The sequence below is a fragment of the Hyperolius riggenbachi genome, chromosome 11 (assembly GCF_040937935.1).
Source record: "Hyperolius riggenbachi isolate aHypRig1 chromosome 11, aHypRig1.pri, whole genome shotgun sequence".
NCBI classification, from domain to species: domain Eukaryota; kingdom Metazoa; phylum Chordata; class Amphibia; order Anura; family Hyperoliidae; genus Hyperolius; species Hyperolius riggenbachi.
Window position 1 is genome coordinate 205,579,862 of NC_090656.1, and position 20,439 is coordinate 205,600,300.

At 47.3% G+C, this 20,439-nt stretch overlaps 1 protein-coding gene across 3 annotated transcripts in view; it reads right to left on the reverse strand.

Annotated features, from left to right (window-relative positions):
• PIK3C2A (phosphatidylinositol-4-phosphate 3-kinase catalytic subunit type 2 alpha) overlaps positions 1-18,621 on the reverse strand; it is a 125,276-nt gene extending 106,655 nt beyond the window's left edge. Inside the window, exons 1-2 of one of the 3 annotated variants that reach the window (XM_068261075.1) lie at positions 18,559-18,621; positions 16,280-16,327 (exon numbers count right to left, since the gene is read on the reverse strand). The gene's annotated coding sequence lies outside the window, so the exon portion shown is untranslated. Of the gene's footprint in view, positions 1-16,279; positions 16,328-18,511 lie in introns of all 3 variants that reach the window. The other 2 variants (XM_068261076.1, XM_068261077.1) reach the window with 2 other exon arrangements.
• Positions 18,622-20,439: the final 1,818 nt, after the last annotated feature.

Here is a 20,439-nt window from a genome sequence, read left to right on the forward strand (position 1 = left end):
ACAGGCTCCAATAGGTTTTCCCGCCGTACCAGCAACTCGAGGCCCGTCAGCCAGGTTAGCGGCGCCGCCACACATCTTGCGGATGTGTGGCTAAGCCGCAAACAAGGGGGAGGGCTGTCACGGACGGTTGCGGGGCCGCAGGCGCGTCCTGGAACCGCCCGTGAAGAAAAGAACGATCGCACTCGATTCCCTGCATCGATTGAGCTTTAGATCAATAGAACCAAGATTTGATGTGTAGTATCCCTCTGCCTAGGAACAGCTGGGGGATCTGTCTTAGCTGAAGTGGAAGCCAGAGGGGTAACACTTAGATGTTAATTAACAAACCAGGAGTCTTTTCAGAGCCAAGGAAGCTAATCCCAGCAGGGGGCAGACTTAGCGGAACCATTCAGCCAGGATAGGGAAACATAGAGTTATGATCTTTATGCATGTTTTAGAAGTACCATACATCGGAGAGCTGTGGGAGTTATATCATTCTGCTGGTCCGGATCTTGTGAGTATTTTGATATTAAATTGGGGCCACTGGCAGAATCAGAACTCGGGGAATTCCACCGTTTTTTAGCCGGGCATGCAAACATGCCCAAGTTTGGTATCATATGAACGGCGCTAGTCTGAGAAATATGAATATGTGATGGTCATGTGTGTACGGAAAGCGGAAGCCGAGATATGACCAAAGTCATATTTGATGGGCATAGAGCACCTAGCCAGGGAGCTCACCGCCCCTGTCCAACCCCTGGGCTGTACTTGAGGCTCCACCCAAAGATGGGCATTGTTCAAAAGTGGTTGCAAGGGACTCCACAGGGAGTCCTCCCATTCCATCCATATGAGAACATCCTGCTGCCAGCTCAGAGGACATAGGGCTGGTGGCCATTTTGCTGAACTTTGAATGAAGCTCTGAAACAAAGGACACATGTACTGGTGGCCATCTTGATTGGCCATCTCTTCTGTAACCTGGAACAAAGAATTCTGCTGAACTTTGATTGAAACCAAGAACTTTATGATTTTCCCACAAAAAGGACATCTTTCCAGGAACTAAGTATTTTTCTCCCTTCTTTTATTTTTTTATACTGGCTATTACTGTTTTAATAATTGTTGATTTTAATAATTGTCTGTATATATTAATTATTTATATTGCTGTGAATAAAAGACTTCCTCCAAGTCATTCACTGTTCCGCTACCCTGCTTATCAGCACACACAGAACCAGAGCCGGGACAAGGTCCTCCAGCACCCAAGGCTGAGACAGCAAAGTGCGCCCCTCCATCCCTCCCACCCCAGCCGTCACACACCGATTGCTATTAGACTAAGAGGCGCCACAGGGCCCACAACCTCCCCAACACCTTAATATCTAGTTATATGGCTTGCAGTCACTGCCATGTATCCCCTTTTCTTATTTCTTTCTGCTTCAAACACAATTAGGAATGACAGCTGACTGAATTCTGCGCCCCCTCCTACACTGCACCCTGAGGCTGGAGCCTCTTCAGCCTATGCCTCGGCCCGGCCCTGCACAGAACTGATCCCGGGTCTCTGAAGATACGCTACTGTTTGTTTGTTGTTGGCTAGACAGAATACCGTGTGTTTAACCGTTTTATTCGCAGGACCAGTCAGTAAATCGGGTCCACTTGCCCATACCAGTGGTGGTGGCAGATACCGTGGAATCGTGTGTACATTGTAATTACCCGTGTCTCACAGGCTCCCTTCTGAGTTGTCTGCGGCTAATTCTTAACGGTTCCTGCGCATTGACTGCGACCAGAGTTCGCACGATCCGTGCGCTGGCAAACGTTTAGAAGACTAGCCACTAGGGCTCCTGTGACACTCCCCAAAACTGGATGTGGCTATTAGGATCAGCTTATTTGCATATAAGGAGCCTCTCAGCTTCGGGGACTAAAAACAACTCTGCTAACATGAACATCTGTCACAGACAAAATAAATGATTTTGCTAAAGTGGTTCAGCAATTAAATTTTTATTTATTTTTAAAGCTAAGTGCTTATTTTTATTGCCAGCTGGAGAATGACATCTTTCAGCGTTTAATAACCTCAGTAATTACTGCATTCTCCTGCTCTGAATCAAAGCTGCCATTTATAAAGCCTGTATCCAGGCAGGGAAAAAAAAACCTAAAATATGAAATATTCATCTGGTTTGTCAACATTGTAGTGATGTTTTGTCTTACCGGTAAATATGTGTCCGTTAGGCACGCCACAGGTCACATCCCAGCAATGACTGGGGAAGTGTGTTTAAAAAACAATGACTGTGTTTTTGAGCAACACAATGGCTTGTATAAGCATGCAATCTGGTATTGTGTTCAGAAAGTGCAGTGAAATGAATTGTGTTTCAGAAGGTGTGCTTGTGTTCTGCTTATTTGTGGAAGTCCTTGGATGGCAGCAAGGGGAGGAGCAAAGAGAGAATGAGGTAGGTGTATTTTACTGTTAAAGTACATCTGAACTGAGAGGTATATGGAGGCTGCCATATTTATTTCCTTTTAAACATTACCAGTTGCCCGGTATTCCTGATGATCTCTGGCATCAGTAATATCTGGATTACACACCTGAAACAAGATTGCGGCTAAGAAGAAACATCTGATGTGTATTGTTTAAACGGAAATAAGTATGGCAGCCTCCATATCCCACTTCTTGTGTACTTTAAACAATACCAGCTGCCTGACTGTCCTGCTGATCCACTGCCTCTAGCCTCTACTTTTAGCCATCAATGCTAAACAAGCATGTAGATCAGATGTTTCTGACTGAAGTCCGACTTAAAGAGGATCTGTAACCTCAAAAAATCCCCTGGGGGGTACTCACCTCGGGTGGGGGGGAAGCCTCAGGATCCTAATGAGGCTTCCCACGCCGTCCTCTGTCCCACGGGGGTCTCGCTGCAGCCCTTCGTGCAGCGGTGACATAACATTTACCTTCCTGGCTCCTGCGCAGGCGCTCTGACGGCTCCGAACTACACGGAAATACCTGATCGCCGTTGGGTCTGCTCTACTGCGCAGGCGCAAGTTTCCGGCGCCTGCGCAGTAGAGCGGACCCGACTGAGATCGGGTATTTCCGTGTAGTTCGGAGCGGAAAGCAGCCACAGCGCCCCCGCTGGAGCCAGCAAAGGTAAATATTGAAATAACAGTCGGGCCTGTCGCCGGCTGTTCAGAGGGCTGCAGCGAGACCCCCGTGGGACAGAGAACGGCTTCCCCCACCCGAGGTGAGTACCCCCCAGGGGATCTTTTTGAGGTTACAGAGTCTCTTTAAGTCGGACTTCAGTTGTAAGCTGCCTGCTTGTTTCAAATGTGTGTGACCCAGATACTACTGCAGCCAAAGAGATCAGAGACCAAAAAATTGCATTATGGGAGAGGCAGGATGGAGAAGCAGTACTCAACAGGAATCAAAAGGGATCTTTGGTGACAATATCTATATGTAGACTTGAAATGGATTTGTAAAAATAGTGCCAATATCCATATGCAATGGCACAATAGGTGCCAATGTCATAACTGACATAGGAGGACAATGGCATTTTAAAAGTCAGAGGGGTGCTATAGAAGACTGGTCCTTAGCCCTCCGCCACCCTGCAAAAGTCATTCTCGGATGCTATCTGGCCCTTTCTGTTTCCTAAGTGAAATTAAAGAAGCGGAGTCTGTCTAGTGACAGTGAAAGTATTCCATCATGTTTCCAGAGGAAAGAAGTTGGCCAAGTAGAGCAGTGGTGAGCAACTGCTAATTCTCTATTCTCTCAATAGGAAAATGTAAAGGCAGCAGTGATTGGCTACCACTTCCCTACAAGGAAGATGTTAAGGCAGTGGTGACGAGTAGCTGCACATTCCTCAGATTCCCAGAAGATCATGTTTGAAGTTTGAGACCTCGGTGAGCAGGAGATGCACACATTGCAAATAAGTGACCGAGAAGGCTGCAGCCATTGGCTCTATTCTGCAAAATGTGAGCAGTAGGGTTTAGATTCCATACTTCCACAGCCCTGGGCAACTTTTAGAGCTGCAAGGGGAAGGCTGAGGCTACTACACGCTGCGGTTTTTTCCTTATGTCTTGAGTGGCCAAAAAAAATTAGAGATACCCTCTCATAACGAGTTGGTTCACTTTTAGCTCGGACCACAGCCCATATTTTTCTTGGCATGGACTCAACAAGATCCTGATACTGTTGCTGAGGAACGTTGGCCCATGCTGACATAATGGCAGCTCTAAGCTGGGTCAGATTGGATGGTGGGAGTTTCCAAGCTTTGAAGTGATCTTTCCACTTTGTTCCAAAAATGCTTAATAGGATTGAGGCCAGGGGAGTGAGCTGCCCATGTAGCAGGTTAAACTCTGACTGATGTTCCTCAAACCAATTTGAGATCAGTTGAGCACGGTGGCAAGGGGCCACAACAGGCTATTCCAATTTTTCTGTGATACAAAAGGCACTCTTGATGGGCTCCTCCTGCTGATGCCTATCCTTTGCAAAGTCCATCTTGTCATTCATTGGGATATGCTTTGTGATGCACCTGCATTGAATTCATCTGTAATTTGTCCAGTTACTGCCCTTCTATTGCTGAAGACTATGCAAGCTACTCGCCTTTCACCTCTCTCGTTCACCAGCTTTTTTTGACCAGAATAGTCCTTATTGCTTGAAGCTTCTTTTTTTTTCTAAACACCTGAGATACTGTTGGGCAAAAAAATCCTAAAAGAGTTACCATTTCAGAGATGGTAGCAGCAAGCTCTTCCTGCACTGATGATCATCCCTCATTCAAAGTCACTTAAATCTTTTGTCTTACCCATTTTGACAATAACTTCTGGGATAACTACGCCATTCGAAGCTAAGCATTCCTTGTATAATAACTATGTGCTGTTAAGTCACTCTACGTCACTGTTGGACCGGTTTTCTTTCAAATAAGGAGCATCTCTAATTTTTTTGGCCACCCAGTGTAGATTCAAATTTACTTGTAACAGTGGTAGTTGGAGTGTGTTCAAAGAGGTTTATATACTGTATCTTGTGTGCAGTGGTATAATTTAATGATTTGTTATACATTTGGTTTTAATGATTTAAGAATATATCATACCCTGTGTTGGATCAAATTATTTTTTTTTCTGCATGAAAGATGTTGCCTTTCCTTATTTTATTACCGAAATACTGTATATTTTTTACTGTGGTGACTTCAGGATAAAGTGCGGTGGTGATGTTGCGGCATTATTTTATGCATGGGTTGAAGTTAGTTACTCATATGCTCATGTATTTAGAGGCTTGCAAGAACTCCAGGCCAATTTATTTTAGCACTTTTTTAAATTTATTTTTTGTTACATTTCCCTGCTTCTAATTAGTACTGCTGTATCCATGGCCACTTGACACAAGAGGGCAGTGTGAGACCATAACAGAGGACTTCTGCTTTCAGTTTCTATATTTTTTGCTAGTCGAGAAAGAGAGATCAAAGCATTCCAAAAATTTACAGCACAGCGAGTTCTGGCGACTGATGTCAAAAGCAGTGCACTCAAACTGAGGCGCTAAGTGCATACCATACCCCTAAGTGCTTGTACTCCTGTATGATTGCCTGAGGAAGCGGGATAATCCCGTGAAACGCGTAGCACCTGGGAGTACCAATAAATTTTTCTTGTTCTTATTGAACATTGAGTCTTATGCTGGTTTTTGGTGTTTATGGGTGGTGAGTCGGGATTACAAGTCTCCCCCCATTTTTAAGTTCTATTAGGCTTTTACTCTTTTGGCGCCTCTGGTCTGCATCCTAATAATTGAGGAGTCAGGAGTTCGAGTCAGATGATTTTTTGTACCAACTCCACAGCATTGGTAATTATTAGACTAAGGAGTGGAAGCAATTTGGGGTACCTGGAGTCGGAGGTTTCATAAACTGAGGAGTCGGATGATTTTTGTACTGCCTCCACAGTCCTGGTGAGTGGGGCTAAATTTCATCTTCCAGCATGAATTTGGGAGGGCTGTAGGCAGTACTATCTTGCACACATGAGCACATGCCCTCTAATGATCTGAGGTAAATTCAGTTTCCAGAGACAGGTCTGCTTTAAAGCCAATGGGTACCGGATTAAAAAAAGAAAAAGTCAGATACTCACCTAAGGAGAGGGAAGGCCCGGTCCTAATTAGCCTTCCCTCTCCTCTCCAGGTGCCCTCGGTGCTGCGCTGGGTCCCCATGTTCGCGTCCGCCGCCGTAGGAACTTCGGAGGTCTTCGGGAGCACTCGGGCTTCCGAAGACAGGCCACTCCATACTACGTACGCGCGAGTGCGTCATAGAGGGCGCTCGCGCATGCGTAGTATGGAGCGGCCGCGTCATCGGGAGCCCGAGTGCTCCCGAAGGCTTCCGAAAGCTCCCGAAGGCATGTGGAAGTGGCAGTATTTGACCGAACTGGTCGAATACTGCCACGGGGGATCCTGCGCGGGACCGGGCACCAGGGGAGGAGGGGGAAGGCTCATTAGGACCGAGCCTTCCCTCTCCTTAGGTGAGTATCTGACTTTTTCTTTTTTAATCCGGTAAACATTCACTTTAAGCTGACTAAGGGCCTGTCTCCACTTATCAATTTTTCTGCATGACTTGTCTGACAGTTTTGCATTGCTGCTAATTGTTTTTCTGCATGTGAAAAAGGCATTCAAGTGTAAACTAGACCATCGATTAACATTGGTTGCAGTTTTCCTATGTAGAAAAGCCACAGAAAAACTGACGAGGGGAGACAAGCCCAAAGATAGACCAGGGTGAGGTCCAGTGTCTGGCCTACATGTCTTCTCCATTCTTCTGGAGGAGGTGTGTGCAAGTCTCCAGGTGTCAGATGGGTTAATAATACACCTAAAGAAGTCATGTGACACGACCTACCAAAGTCACAGGAGTTAATAATCCATCCTACATAGAGATGCATTGTGGGTTTCCTAGCAACAAAATGGTTAATAATCTGTCATTTTGCTATTTAATATTGCTTCACATATCACTCTGTAGACAGTTATGGTTTTCTGACACGGCCAAAACATTTTCAAGCACGCTTCCTGGCAGCCGCAGCCAGTGCAGGGCTTGTGCTCAGAACTAAAAATGTCCCACAAGAAAGCAGGGAACGGGTACATACAAGGACAGGATTGCAGGCCTCAGCCAAATGAGCCAAACCAGACAGGAAGTGGGGAAGTATAACTCTGTAGCACACTGGTGAAGGCCTCAGCAGACAAGATAGTCAATGAGAAGCAGCTTGGAACTGGACCAATCAAATGCACTTCTTGCAGATTTAACAAACCAAACTGCATTCAATTTGAACACAAGCCAAAATGTTAGCCTCTCATTAATCATCTCTAATCAGCATGAGCCAATCCTGACAGGAAGACAGGAAGTCTGGAAGAATAACATGGTTACACAGGAGAACACCAGAGCAAGGCTCAGCAGCAGAGAATACACAGTGTACCTTCTGAAGTTTCCACAGTCGATAAACACTCAGTACAGAGAATTCTTCACATTCTGCACACTACAATCACTTCCTGCATCAGCCTAGATCAAAGCAGGACAACTAGTGGAGCAGAGGAGACCGTGGGGGAGCCATGCAGTATGTGGTGAGGCTGGCTGAGTAATAGGGGGTGGTAGACTGTACAATGGCTGCTGGGGGAGAGAGGGAGTTACAGCAAGAGGTGTGACTTGGTGTAGGAGCCATACTGAGGGGTGACAGGCTGCTCACTAGCTGCTGGAGGAGTTTCATGGTGCACACTGGCTGATAAAGGTGTAGAGGTTACAGCAAGGCCTTTCAGGATGCATTGTGACATCCAGGGGTTGAAAAGTCAGAAATAGAGGTGTCCGGCTGCACACAGGTGAGAAACTCACAGTAAGGCGAGTCAGGCTGCACTCTAGCCATTTGCAGTAAGGAGTCATTTGCAGTAAGGAGTGTCAGGCGGCATACTAGATTCTGGGGTCTGAGTCAGGCTGTAAAGTGGGGTTAGAGGTGTAACAGTCACATTGAGAGGAGAGGGGGGCGCTCCACTCTGGCTTTTAGAAGTATAGTAGTAACACTGAGGCGTGTCATGTAGAACAATGGTGTTGGAGGAGTTAAAGCATGGTATCAGAATCAATTTTATTTCGCCAAGTAAGTTTGCACCTACAAGGAATTTGTCTTGGCGGTTGCTTAACAAACACAAACAAAAACAATACAAGGACAGACAGTGTGTATATTACAAGTCAAGGACATTATAAGTATAGTGGCAGTAAGCAATGTGAGAATTGTTCATTCACAGTTCTGTGCTGATTACTTTCAAGTCCTGGCAGCTCTAGCAGGGTTCTGCATTTAGTATGGCTACCGCTTGAGGAAAAAAGCTGTTCCTGTGTCTAGAGGTTTTGGTAGCGATTGACCGGAATCTAGATGCTAGATTGCACAGTGGCTGCCAGAGGTGTAGGGGTCGAATGAGGGCATCAGGCTGCATACTGACAGGTGGGGTCTCACAGTGTGATGTAAAGCTACACACTACCAGCTGGGGGTGTAAAAGTCACACAGAGGGGTGTCAGGCATCACACTAGCTGCTGTAGAGTCAGAGTGTACACTTGCTGCTGGAGGTGTAGTAATCACAAGTGACGGGTGACAGGCTGCATACCAGCTGCTGGTAGTAATCACATTGAAGGGTGACAGGCTGCATACAAGCTGCAGGTAGTAGTCACAGTGAGGGGTGGCAGGCTGCATACAAGCTGCTGGTAGTAGTCACAGTGAGGGGTGACAGGCTGCATACAAGCTGCTGGTAGTAGTCACAGTGAGGGGTGACAGGCTGCATACAAGTTGCTGGTAGTAGTCACAGCGAGGGGTGACAGGCTGCATACAAGCTGCAGGTAGTAGGTGCAGTGAGTGGTGACAGGCTTCATACAAGCTGCTGGAAGCAGTCACAGTGAGGGGTGACAGGCTGCATACAAGTTGCTGGTAGTAGTCACAGCGAGGGGTGACAGGCTGCATACAAGCTGCAGGTAGTAGGTGCAGTGAGTGGTGACAGGCTTCATACAAGCTGCTGGAAGCAGTCACAGTGAGGGGTGACAGGCTGCATACAAGCTGCTGGTAGTAGGTGCAGTGAGGGGTGACAAGCTGCATACAAGCTGATGGTAGTAGTCACAGTGAGGGGTGACAGGCTGCATACAAGCTGCAGGTAGTAGTCACAGTGAGGGATGACAGGCTGCATACACACTGCTGGTAGTAGTCACAGTGAGTGGTGACAGGCTGCATACAAGCTGCAGGTAGTAGTCACAGTGAGGGGTGACAGGCTGCATACAAGCTGCAGGTAGTAGTCACAGTGAGGGGTGACAGGCTGCATACACACTGCTGGTAGTAGTCACAGTGAGTGGTGACAGGCTGCATACAAGCTGCAGGTAGTAGTCACAGTGAGGGGTGACAGGCTGCATACAAGCTGCTGGTAATAGTCACATTGCAGGGGGACAGGCTGCATACACACTTCTGGTGCTGTAGTAGACAATGAGAAGTGACATGTTATACAGTGGTCACTAAAGCTGTAGTACTGTAACTGCAGTGGTGATGACAGTGAGGGGGTGTCAGGTTGCACACTGGCTGTTATGATCTTGTAAAGTGTCAGTAGTAAACTGGAGGCTGGAGGTGTACAAAGCAAGGGGTGTTGAGGACAGAAGCTGCTGCAAGCTCGCTATAATCATTACCATGTGAATATGTGGAACATTGCCTGGGGCAGACAGAGCTATTTCCTTTCTGCAGCACAGGCTGCGATCGCAGGAACAGGTCTCACCCCAACACACACAATGCAACCCATCAGCCAGCTTCCCAGACAACCCCCTTCCTGCAGGGGCAGCGCTGGCAAGAATCCGCACACTTCCTATTTTAGGAACAGCAGTGGCTGAAGCATGAGCTGCCAGCGGCTGTTATGTCGATTCCAGGAAAGCTGCTGGCCAGGAAAATCATTATTCACAGAGCCGCTGCAGTTCAGGCTTAATGGGTTTGTTAAGTTAACGATTAATGTCAGATTGCTGAATCTGCACATCCATCATCCAGCTTGACACGACACCACTGTATGGTAGAGCCAATCACACCTCCCAAGATCCAGCCTGACACCACTGTATAGTAAATGGGAGCCGATCATACCTCTCTAGATTCAGCCCGACACCACTGTATATCTGATGGGAGCAAATCACACCTCTAGAGAAGCAGCCTGACACCACCGTACATTTGATGGGAGCCAATCACACCTCTCCAGATCCAGCCTGACACCACTGTACACTTGTTGGGAGCCAATCACACCTCTCCAGAACCAGCCTGACACTAATGTATACCCCATGAGACCAAATCACACCCTGCAGATCCAGTCTAACACTACTGTACACCTGCTAAGAGCCAATCACAACCTTGCAGATCCAGTAAGACGCTGCTGTACACCTGATGTGAGCCAATCAGACCTCTGCCTATCCAGCCAGATGCTGTTATACACGTGATGTGAGCCAATCACACCTCAGCAGATCCAGTCAGATGCTGCTATACACGTGATGTGAGCAAATAACACCTCTGCAGATCTAGCCAGACGCTGCTGTACACCTGATATGAGCCAATCACACATCTGTAGATCCAGCTAGATGCAGCTGTACACCTGATGTGGACCAATCAGCCCTCTGCCTATCCAGCCAGACTCTGCTGTACACCTGATGTGAGCCAATCAGACCTCCGCAGATCCAGCCAGATGCCGCTGTACACCTGATGTGAGCCAATCACAGCTCTGCAGATCCAGCCAGACACTGCTGTACACCTGATGGGAGGCAATCACACCTCTGCAGACCCACTATGGTACTGCTGTATACCTGATGTAAGCCAATCACACCTCTGCAGACCCTCTATGGTACTGCTGTACACCTGATGTGAGCCAATCACACCTCTGCAGACCCACTATGGTACTGCTGTATACCTGATGTAAGCCAATCACACCTCTGCAGACCCTCTATGGTACTGCTGTACACCTGATGTGAGCCAATCACACCTCTGCAGACCCACTATGGTACTGCTGTATACCTGATGTGAGCCAATCACACCTCTGCAGACCCACTATAGTACTGCTGTACACCTGATGTGAGCCAATCACACCTCTGCAGACCCACTATGGCTCTGCTGTATACCTGATGTGAGCCAATCACACCTCTGCAGACTCACTATGGTACTGCTGTATACCTGATGTGAGCCAATCACACCTCTGCAGACTCACTATGGTACTGCTGTATACCTGATGTGAGCCAATCACACCTCTGCAGACCCACTATGGTACTGCTGTATACCTGATGTGAGCCAATCACACCTCTGCAGACCCCACTATGGTACTGCTGTATACCTGATGTGAGCCAATCACACCTCTGCAGACCCACTATGATACTGCTGCACACCTGATGGGAGGCAATCACTTTTACCAGATCTAGTCTGAAACTGCTGAGCACCGGATGGTGCCACATCTGCAAATTCGGTCTGATATTACCGATTGATCCAACAAGACACGGCACATTTATATTGCGCCTCTTTCCTGGTGGACACAAAGGGCCAGAGCAGCAGCTACTAGGGCATGCTCAATAGGGAGCAGCAGTTTTAGTGAGTCTTGCCCCAGGATTCCTTACTGAATGGTGCTGGCTTACTGCACAGGAAGAGTGGAGATTCAAACCCTGGTCTCCTGTGTCAGAGGCAGGGCCCTTAAAGTGAACCCGAGGTGAGCGTGATATGGAGGCTGCCATATTTTTTTCCTTTTAAGCAATACCAGTTGCCTGGCTATCCTGCTGATCCTCTGCCTCTAATACATTTAGCCATAGGCCCTGAACAAGCATGCAGCAGATCAGGCGTTTCTGACATTATTGTCAGAACTGACAAGATTGGCTGCATGCTTGTTTCTGGTGTGATACAGACACTAAAGCAGCCAAATAGATCAGCAGGGCTGCCAGGCAACTGGTATTGTTTAAAAGGAAACCAATATGACAGCCTCCATGTCACTCTTAACTAGGGTTTACTTTAAAGGGAACCTAACTGGGGGCGAAAAAAAAAAAGTTTCACTTACCTGGGGCTTCCACCAGCCCCCTGCAGATGTTCTGTGCCCACCCCGGGACAAACAGATCCTCTATAGGGAGCCGGTGGAAGCCCCAGGTAATTGAAACTCGCCGCCAGTTAAGGTTCCCTTTAACCAGTACACTATCCAGCCAATACAATTTGTTACTATGCAGTATTCTGTAATTCATGTTTTAAAGGACACCCGAGGTGACATGTGACATAATGAGAGACATGTGTAAGAACAGTGCCAAGCACACAAATAACTAGGCTGTGTTCCTTTTTCTTTCTCTGCCTGAAAGAGTTATAAATCAGGTAGGCAAGTTACAATTTCTGTCCGGGTCGGACTATAGCGTAACCCTCACTGATAAGAAATTGCAGCCATATAGCACTTTCCTGGCAGTAAATGGCTTCTAAGTTGAAGAAAGAGATAAAAAGGGTCAATAGTTCACAGATTTTAGCTCTGGCATAAATCAATGAGTATGTCATTGAGAAGATGCCATGAAACAGTAAAAACTCAAAAATGTAGATTTAAAAATAAAACTGTGGGATACCTTAAAAAATCGTTTTTAGAAGGAAGATAAATACAATTGTTTATCTCATTTATTTTTCACCTTGGATGTCCTTTAACAAAATCTTTACAAAATGCCCACAGAAGGTAAGAGACCAGAGATTTTCAATCTTTTCCAGGCTCTATTTTAAAACTAAGAGAAAAATTCTAGTTAAAGTGAACCTTAAGTGAGGAAAAAAAATTGAGTTTTACTCACCTGGGGCTTACCTCAGCCCCCTGCAGCTGTCCGATGCCCACGACGAGTCGCTCTGATGCTCCGGGTCCCGCTGGCGGCCACTTCCGGTTTCGCCGTCAGGACCCGTCAGGCTGGGGCACGCGGCTGATTCTACGTGTTCCCAGCCTAAATAGCACCCCTATGCGGACATATGGCCGCATAGGGGTGCTATTTAGGCTGGGAACACGTAGAATCAGCCGCGTGCCCCAGCCTGACGGGTCCTGACGGCGAAACCGGAAGTGGCCGCCAGCGGGACCCGGAGCATCAGAGCGACTCGTCGTGGGCATCGGACAGCTGCAGGGGGCTGAGGTAAGCCCCAGGTGAGTAAAACTCAATTTTTTTTCCTCACTTAAGTGCCTCTTTAAGGTTCATGTCTCCTCCATAAGTCTCTTCCATAAAACAGGGTCACAGTCTAATCCTGCCAGGCAACACACGATGACAGGTTCTCGGTATACAAGGGACATCTCTGTAGATGATCAGCCAGACACAGGCAGGAATCTGCTCATGTAACAAGTCATATGAGGACACCCAAAATTAAGTTTCTGCCATCCAAAGGCCACTAAACTTCAAGCACTGGGCACAACCCAACAACAGACCTTGCAGCAGCCCCTTTCTTTGGTAAATGGTCTTTACACCAGGACGTGCCTCAACCTTCAAGCAAGAAGAAGTAGCGCCCTGCCCCCAAGGCCGGTCCAAGCAAGAAAAAGGGGCTGGTCCAAGCAAGAAGAAGAAGTAGTGCCCTGCCCCCAGGGGCAGTCCTAGACTTGCCGCCGAGCTGGAGGTGTTAGCGGGCAGGAAGGGGGTATTGGGCACAGCAGCGGGAAGGGGGGGGGGGGGGGGGGGTCGGAACCCCCCCCCCCCTTCTTACCTGGTTCCCCCATCTGCACTCCCCTTCTAACTTAAGTTCATCAGCCACCGCCGCTATTAGTAAGAGGCAGTGGGCGGGGATGACTCACCTCTTCCCGTGTTCCAGCGTGCGTTCCACTGTCACTTCCTGCAATGCCGTCCACTTACAATACAGTGGGCGGCATTCCACTAAGTGACGACAGTGGAACGCACCCCCCTGCCCGCCGCTGTGCCCCATACCCCGCTGGCTACCCCCTGCCCGCTACCCTCTTATGCGGTGTATGCTACGCCGCAGGTCCGCTAGTTAAATAAATAATCCTGAATGAAAAATAAGCTGTGCGCAAAGCTTACTGCTCCTAATCAATGAAAATGCTACCAGTAGGCAACTTCAGAAGTTTGATAACATGAGTCTGTCATTGTGTGCTATACTGCTATATGGACACTGCTGCTAAAGTACCTGCACGTGTCTTTAACCCTTTCCCTGCCAGGCGATTTGTCCTAAACGCGAACATCTACTGCCAAGCAGTTTTTAGGCATTTTGCATTCATTAGGTTTCCTTCCTACATGAAATAGGACATATTATATATTGTTTTTTCCATAATGAATTGGGCTTGAAAACAAGCAAAATTTTGTACTTTTTCTGGAGATAAAATTTTTAAATGAAATAAGTAAAAAAAAAAAAAGTGAAATAAAAAAAAGATATTTTTCTGTTGTGTTTTTTTTTCTTTAAAAAAGAATTTGTTACTGTTTGTAAAATCCCTGATTCTGCTGAATCCAACGATAAAAGATATGTATTGGTATCCCACTTTTCCTGTCCTGGAATAGGTGCTGCCAGTGCAGGTAGCGAGATAAAGGTGCAGCCAGCGAGATAAAGGTGCAGCCATTATAGGTAGCCTGGAATAGGTGCCGGCAGTACAGGTAGCCAGATATAGGTGCAGCCAATATAGTTATCCAGGAATCTGTGCCCTAGTATAGGTAGCCAGATATAGGTGCCCTAATATAGGTAGTAGGTATATGTGCCACTGTGGGGAGGAGGGCCAACACCATCCTCCCTCTCTCTCTCTTCATGGCCCCCCCCTCCTGTGCCCCCTGCAGAGCTGGAGTGCAGTGGTGTGGTGTGTAATTAACTCATCTGCTCGCTCGATGCGATGTGACCCCGCTGGCAGCAGGCTCCTCTCTGACCACCCGATCTGTGTAGGACACGCAATTATGCGTCATGCAGGGAAACAGGAAGAAGAGAAAAACCGGCTGCCGGCAGGGGCCTGTGTGGCTGATATTGTGGTGAAACCCCTTCCACAGTGTGATATCATGGCCATGGTCCTGACAGTTTGCTGTCTGTGAACCTTGTTGCATTATGGGAAATACTGGGGGCCACCAGGACGGATACTTCTGACGAAGTGGTCTATAGGGCCACGCTATGCATTAAACACATACTGCACGGACTCCTCCCCTCCAGCCCTATTCATCGTTGGGTTTGTATGGTCTTCACAGGTATTTTGCACTGTCATTGCATTGGAGTCACTTGTCCACATTATACATATGTATGTTTGCCATATGTATTGCACATGCACCTTACTTATATAATTTTTGTGCAAAATACGGTATGTCATTGTGATATTTGGAACACTACTCTTATACCCATACTATACGACACGGGTCATACTCTTGCACGGGCTAATCACACAGCAGGCAGCTGTGTGATCACAGATAGCCATCATCCATACCATAGAGAGGAGGAAGCTGTGCGATCACACCGTCATCTATAGATAAAAAATTGGACTTGTGTGTGTGTTTATGCGTGTGTGATCACTCGAAAACGCCTTGACCGATTTCAACAAGACCTTGTATACAGATCCCTTACTACTTGGGAAGATCTGGTCTGTGGGTCTTCTCATCCCCCTTCCCCTGCATACCTGCCAACCAGATTTCACCTATTCATGTCAATGAATAAAGCCAGAGTCCCCAAACTTGGCACAGTTGGTCTCTTGGTGACTGGGGTTAAAAATTCAGGATAAGTGGGCGGAGCATAAAACAGCCAATCAATTTACAGCCATTCATTTTACATGGGAAGATGTAATCTGTTGCCATTCTTACACTGTTAATTGAAGGGTTCTAAAACGTGCCACGGTTGACTGGGATTAATTTTCAGGAAAGTGGGTGGAGCCTACAACAGGCAATCAAAATTCACCTATTGATTTTCAAGGGGAATACTAAAATTGCTGCCATTCTTCCACAGTTAACGGCAAAGGCCTCAAACCTGCTACCGTCGGTCATTGGATGACTGAGGTTCAAATTCAGAAAAGGAGGCTGAGCCACAAACAGCCAATCAGATTTGTTTGCTTGATTCCAATAAGAAAATGTAAACTGTTATTATTCTTACATTATTGATGCCAAGGACCCCAAAGCTCACAAACTTGGTCATTGAGTAACTGTGTGTCAAGGTCCAAATACCTACCCCAGCAATGCTGGGTCTTCAGCTAGTTACCTATACAAGGTAGAGAGTAAAGGAAACGGTATAACAACTCTCTGTGCAGGATATGCAGCCATCACCCAACATGAGGTATAGAGAGGAAGGAGAATACATTCCTGAACTGGACACACAGCTATCACCCACATGATACAGAGAGAAGAGGGATCTGTATGATTGCTGTGTGAGAACAGAATGGAAGACAGTACATTGAGTGTTTACTCACCTGTCTGGAGGAAGTACTAACAGCAGTTTCACACTCTGCTTCATCTTCCTAGAAATAAACATATAGAGTTATAGATTACCAAGGTCCCACACTCTATACAATCACCATATCCCTTCATGCTACCTGTCCCAACCAACTGCAACCCACCCCATTACCCGTTCCACTCACTGAACCTCATTACCATACCTCATCACCAGCATTCACTGAATGGCAATTTCCCAGTCCACTGCTTTGTATACATCTTTTTCAAGGGGTACGTTTGTAAAGAATAAATGAAATACTGCGAATCCACTGAGGAGATGGATTAATCAACATGGGATAAAAATAATTTGTATTGCATTTCACCCAAAGGACAACTGAAGCCAAATGGATATGGGGGCTGCCATATTTATTTCCTCTTAAACAATACCAGTTACCTGGCAGCCCTACTGATCTATTTGGCTGCAGTGGTGTCTAAATAACAAAAACAAGCATGCTTGATCAGGGTCTATGGATAAAAGTATTAGGGACAGAGGGTCATCAGCATAGCCAGGAAACTGGTATTGCTTGAAAGAAAATAAATATGGCAGTCTCCAAATCCCTGTCACTTCAGTTGTCCTTTAACACAATGAAATACATCACCATGCTCTCGCTCAACTTACTGTACCCCATACACCATGCTCCTCCCACCCACTCATTGTACCCTATCACAAAAACATTTCTCCGCTTGCTGTCTCCCATCACTATGCCTCTCCACTCGCTGTACCTAGACATGGTCAATGAGGTGGTAGTTTTTCTCAGTTTCATTCAAATTGTAAGCAGCTTGGAACTGGACCAATCAAACAAGCTTGATTGATACATCATCACCCTCCTTCCCCCCTTCACCATTCCCCACCACTTATTATACCATTATACCCCACTCCCGCCACTTACTATACCCAATCACTGTACTCCTCCCTCTTACCACTCACTGTACTCCACCTCAAGCACCCTCTACACCCCAACTCACTGTCCCCCATTACCCTCCCTATTCACTGTACCCATCTCTCCCTCCTCCTAACTCCCTGTACCCAATCACCAAACTTTTCACATACTGTACCCCACCACCACAGCCTCTCTTCTTTCTGTACTCCATCACTATATACCTCTTGCTCTCCCCTCACTGTACCCAACTGCCATATCCTTAACCCTCTCCAAACATTGTATCCCATCGCCATGGTACCACAGTGCTACATCTCAGCACCACTCTCTACCCCATGACCATCACTGTTCCCACTCCACTTACTGTAACCCAACGCCCCCCCCCCACACACACACACACACACAGTTACCCATTAACATCCTTCATCCACCCTTCTCTCACTGTACCCCCGATCACCATACTCACTTTCGCTCCTCTCACTGTACTCAGTCAACAAATCCCTCCACTCACTGTACCATCAAAACATACCCACTCTGTTACCCATCAAAATACCCTAAGCCCATCCACTCACTGTACCCCATCAACATACTCCACCCCCGTCCACACACTGCATCCCATCAACACACCTCTCTCCTCCACATCATCAACATACTCCACCCCCCTCCACATAACTCTCCCTCTCCACTCATTGCATTGATCAAAATACCCCAACTCTCCCTCTCCACTCATTGCATTGATCAAAATACCCCACCATCATCCACTTACTGTACATCAACATACCCCCCTCACTGCACCCCATCAACATAACCATCCCCCGCCACTCATTGCACCCCATTAACATAACCATCCCCGCCACTCACTGCACCCCATCAACATAACCATCCCCGCCACTCACCGCACCCCATCAACATAACCATCCCCTTCCACTCACTGTCCCTCTTCAACATACCCCCCCCCCCCATACACACACAGTGCACCCCATCAACTCACCTTTCCCCCTCCAGTCACTGTACCCCACCCCTCCACTTAATGCACCCCAACAACATACCCACCCTCCACACCTCTCCTCCTCCACTTACTGCACCCCATCAACATACCCATCCCCCCCTCCACTTATTGCACTCCATCAACATACCCACCCCCCTTAATTCACTGCACCCCAATATGCCTTCCCTATTAACTGTACCTCACTACCATACACTTTACACACATCTCTATTCACTGCTCCCCCCATCCCCCTTCCCAAGGACTGTACCTCATCCCCATACCACTGCTCCGCTCACTGCAACCCCTCAGCACACACCTCCCCTCCGCCACTCACTGTAACCCACCACATCTCAACTCACTGCCTCCCAGGCTCCCTGATCACGTGACGTACTCTGTTCCAGGGTCTCCGGTAAACTCAGATCCGCACTAGTGTTGTCCGGATCATGAACGATTCGGATCTTTGATCCGAATCTATTTTATGAGTCGATCATCCGAATCATCAAAATGAGTGATTCGGATCGCAAAAGGGGCGGGGCCAGGAGTGACACGCCCCCTCTCAGCGGGCAGCGGGGTCTTGGAAGCAGAGCAGAGATGGGTCGCTCTGTTGCATGGGAGCCAGGGACAGGTAGATGAGAGAGAGGGGACATGGGTGCCACTGCCAGATATGTGTAGAGCACACATACTGGCTGCAATGTGCTGCTCATTATAGGCTGGCTGTTCCGTAGTGCTGCACAGTGACCACATTGGAAGCTTTTGGCTCAGCTCAGTAACTTTGCAGACACTGTGATTGAAAGGCAATATAATCCTCCTGCACTCAGCACTAAACAGCTGCACTTATCTTCTGGGAATGCTTTCTTTCACTGTGCGACCTTTTCTTTCAAAGTGTACAGATGAACATATAGGTGAAATATATGTAAAGCATATGATTGCAGCATGTGGGTATTGTGTGCAAACAAACATTTCTGCTCTCTGCTCGTCCCTCCTCCCTTCTCTGTCCACTCCCTGCCCTCTGTCCATCTTCTCCCCTTCTCTGTGTGTCCACCCCCCTCCCCTTCTCCTATCCACAGACCTGTCCTGCTGTTCATTTCACCCCCGAATGCATCCGGTAGTAAAATGATCCGAGATTCGGATCAAAGATCCGGATCTCTTCAATGATCCGATTCGAATCATCCGGATCATTGAAAAGATCCGAACTTCCCATCTCTAATCCGCACACAGAACGTCCAGCGCGCTCCCGTTACCTAGCGGATATCGACGTGCGCGCTCCCAGCTCAGCTGATTCAACGCATGCTCGTTGCGTTCGACGTCTCCAAGTATGACTGCATTGCCACCTGCTGGGGTACATGATACAAACACAACTATAGATCAAGTGTGACTGCCTCGCCACCTGCTGGTGTGAGAAGATTTCTTTTAAAAATGTTTTTATTTATTTTATTATTTATTTTAACCTCTTGAGCCCCAGAGGTTTATACCCCCCTAGTGACCTAGCCATTTTTTACAATTCGGCACTTCACAACTTTAATGTTTTATTGCTTGGTCATACAACTTAGCACCCAAATTAATTTACCTCATTTTCTTCTCACAAATAGAGCTTTATTTTGGTTCTATTTGATTGCTGCTTCTATTGTTAGTTTTTTTTTTAATTGATAAAAAAAAGACTGAAATTTTGTAAAAAAAAAAAAACATACAGATAAGTTATTTGGCTTCCCCCTAAATTGGCCCTAGACTAGATACATACACTACACTATACATATATATGCCTATGGTAGGGTTTAGATTGTGAACCCGCTGGTTGGCAAGCTGATCGATATGGTTCCCTGTGCAAAGTGACGGGAGAACGCGCTCGTGCAAGCGTGAGCTCCGGTCAAATCTCGTGCCTCGTGAGATGACGCCATTAGGCGTCCAGGAGGCATGAGAGAGACGCCGTCCTGTCGCCATCCTGCGTTAGGCGGATGGGAAGCAGTTAAGAACACCTGAAGTGAGAGGGATATGGAGGCTGCCATAATTATTTCTATTAACCAGGGCTGTGGAGTTGGTACAAAACTCCTCACTTTAACCTGAGATGAAAAGAAAAAAAAAATCATACATACCTGGGGCTTCCTCCAACCCCTCTGGCCTGATCGCTCCCTCTGCGCCATCCTCCGGCTTCTGTATCCTCCGTAAGGGCTCCCGGTATCTTGGCCAGTCGGGGCTTACTGCGCATGCCGTGCGCACCAAGCCCACCGAGCGCCCGTCGCAGGGAGCTTTCTGCGCACTGTGTGACGAGGAAAAG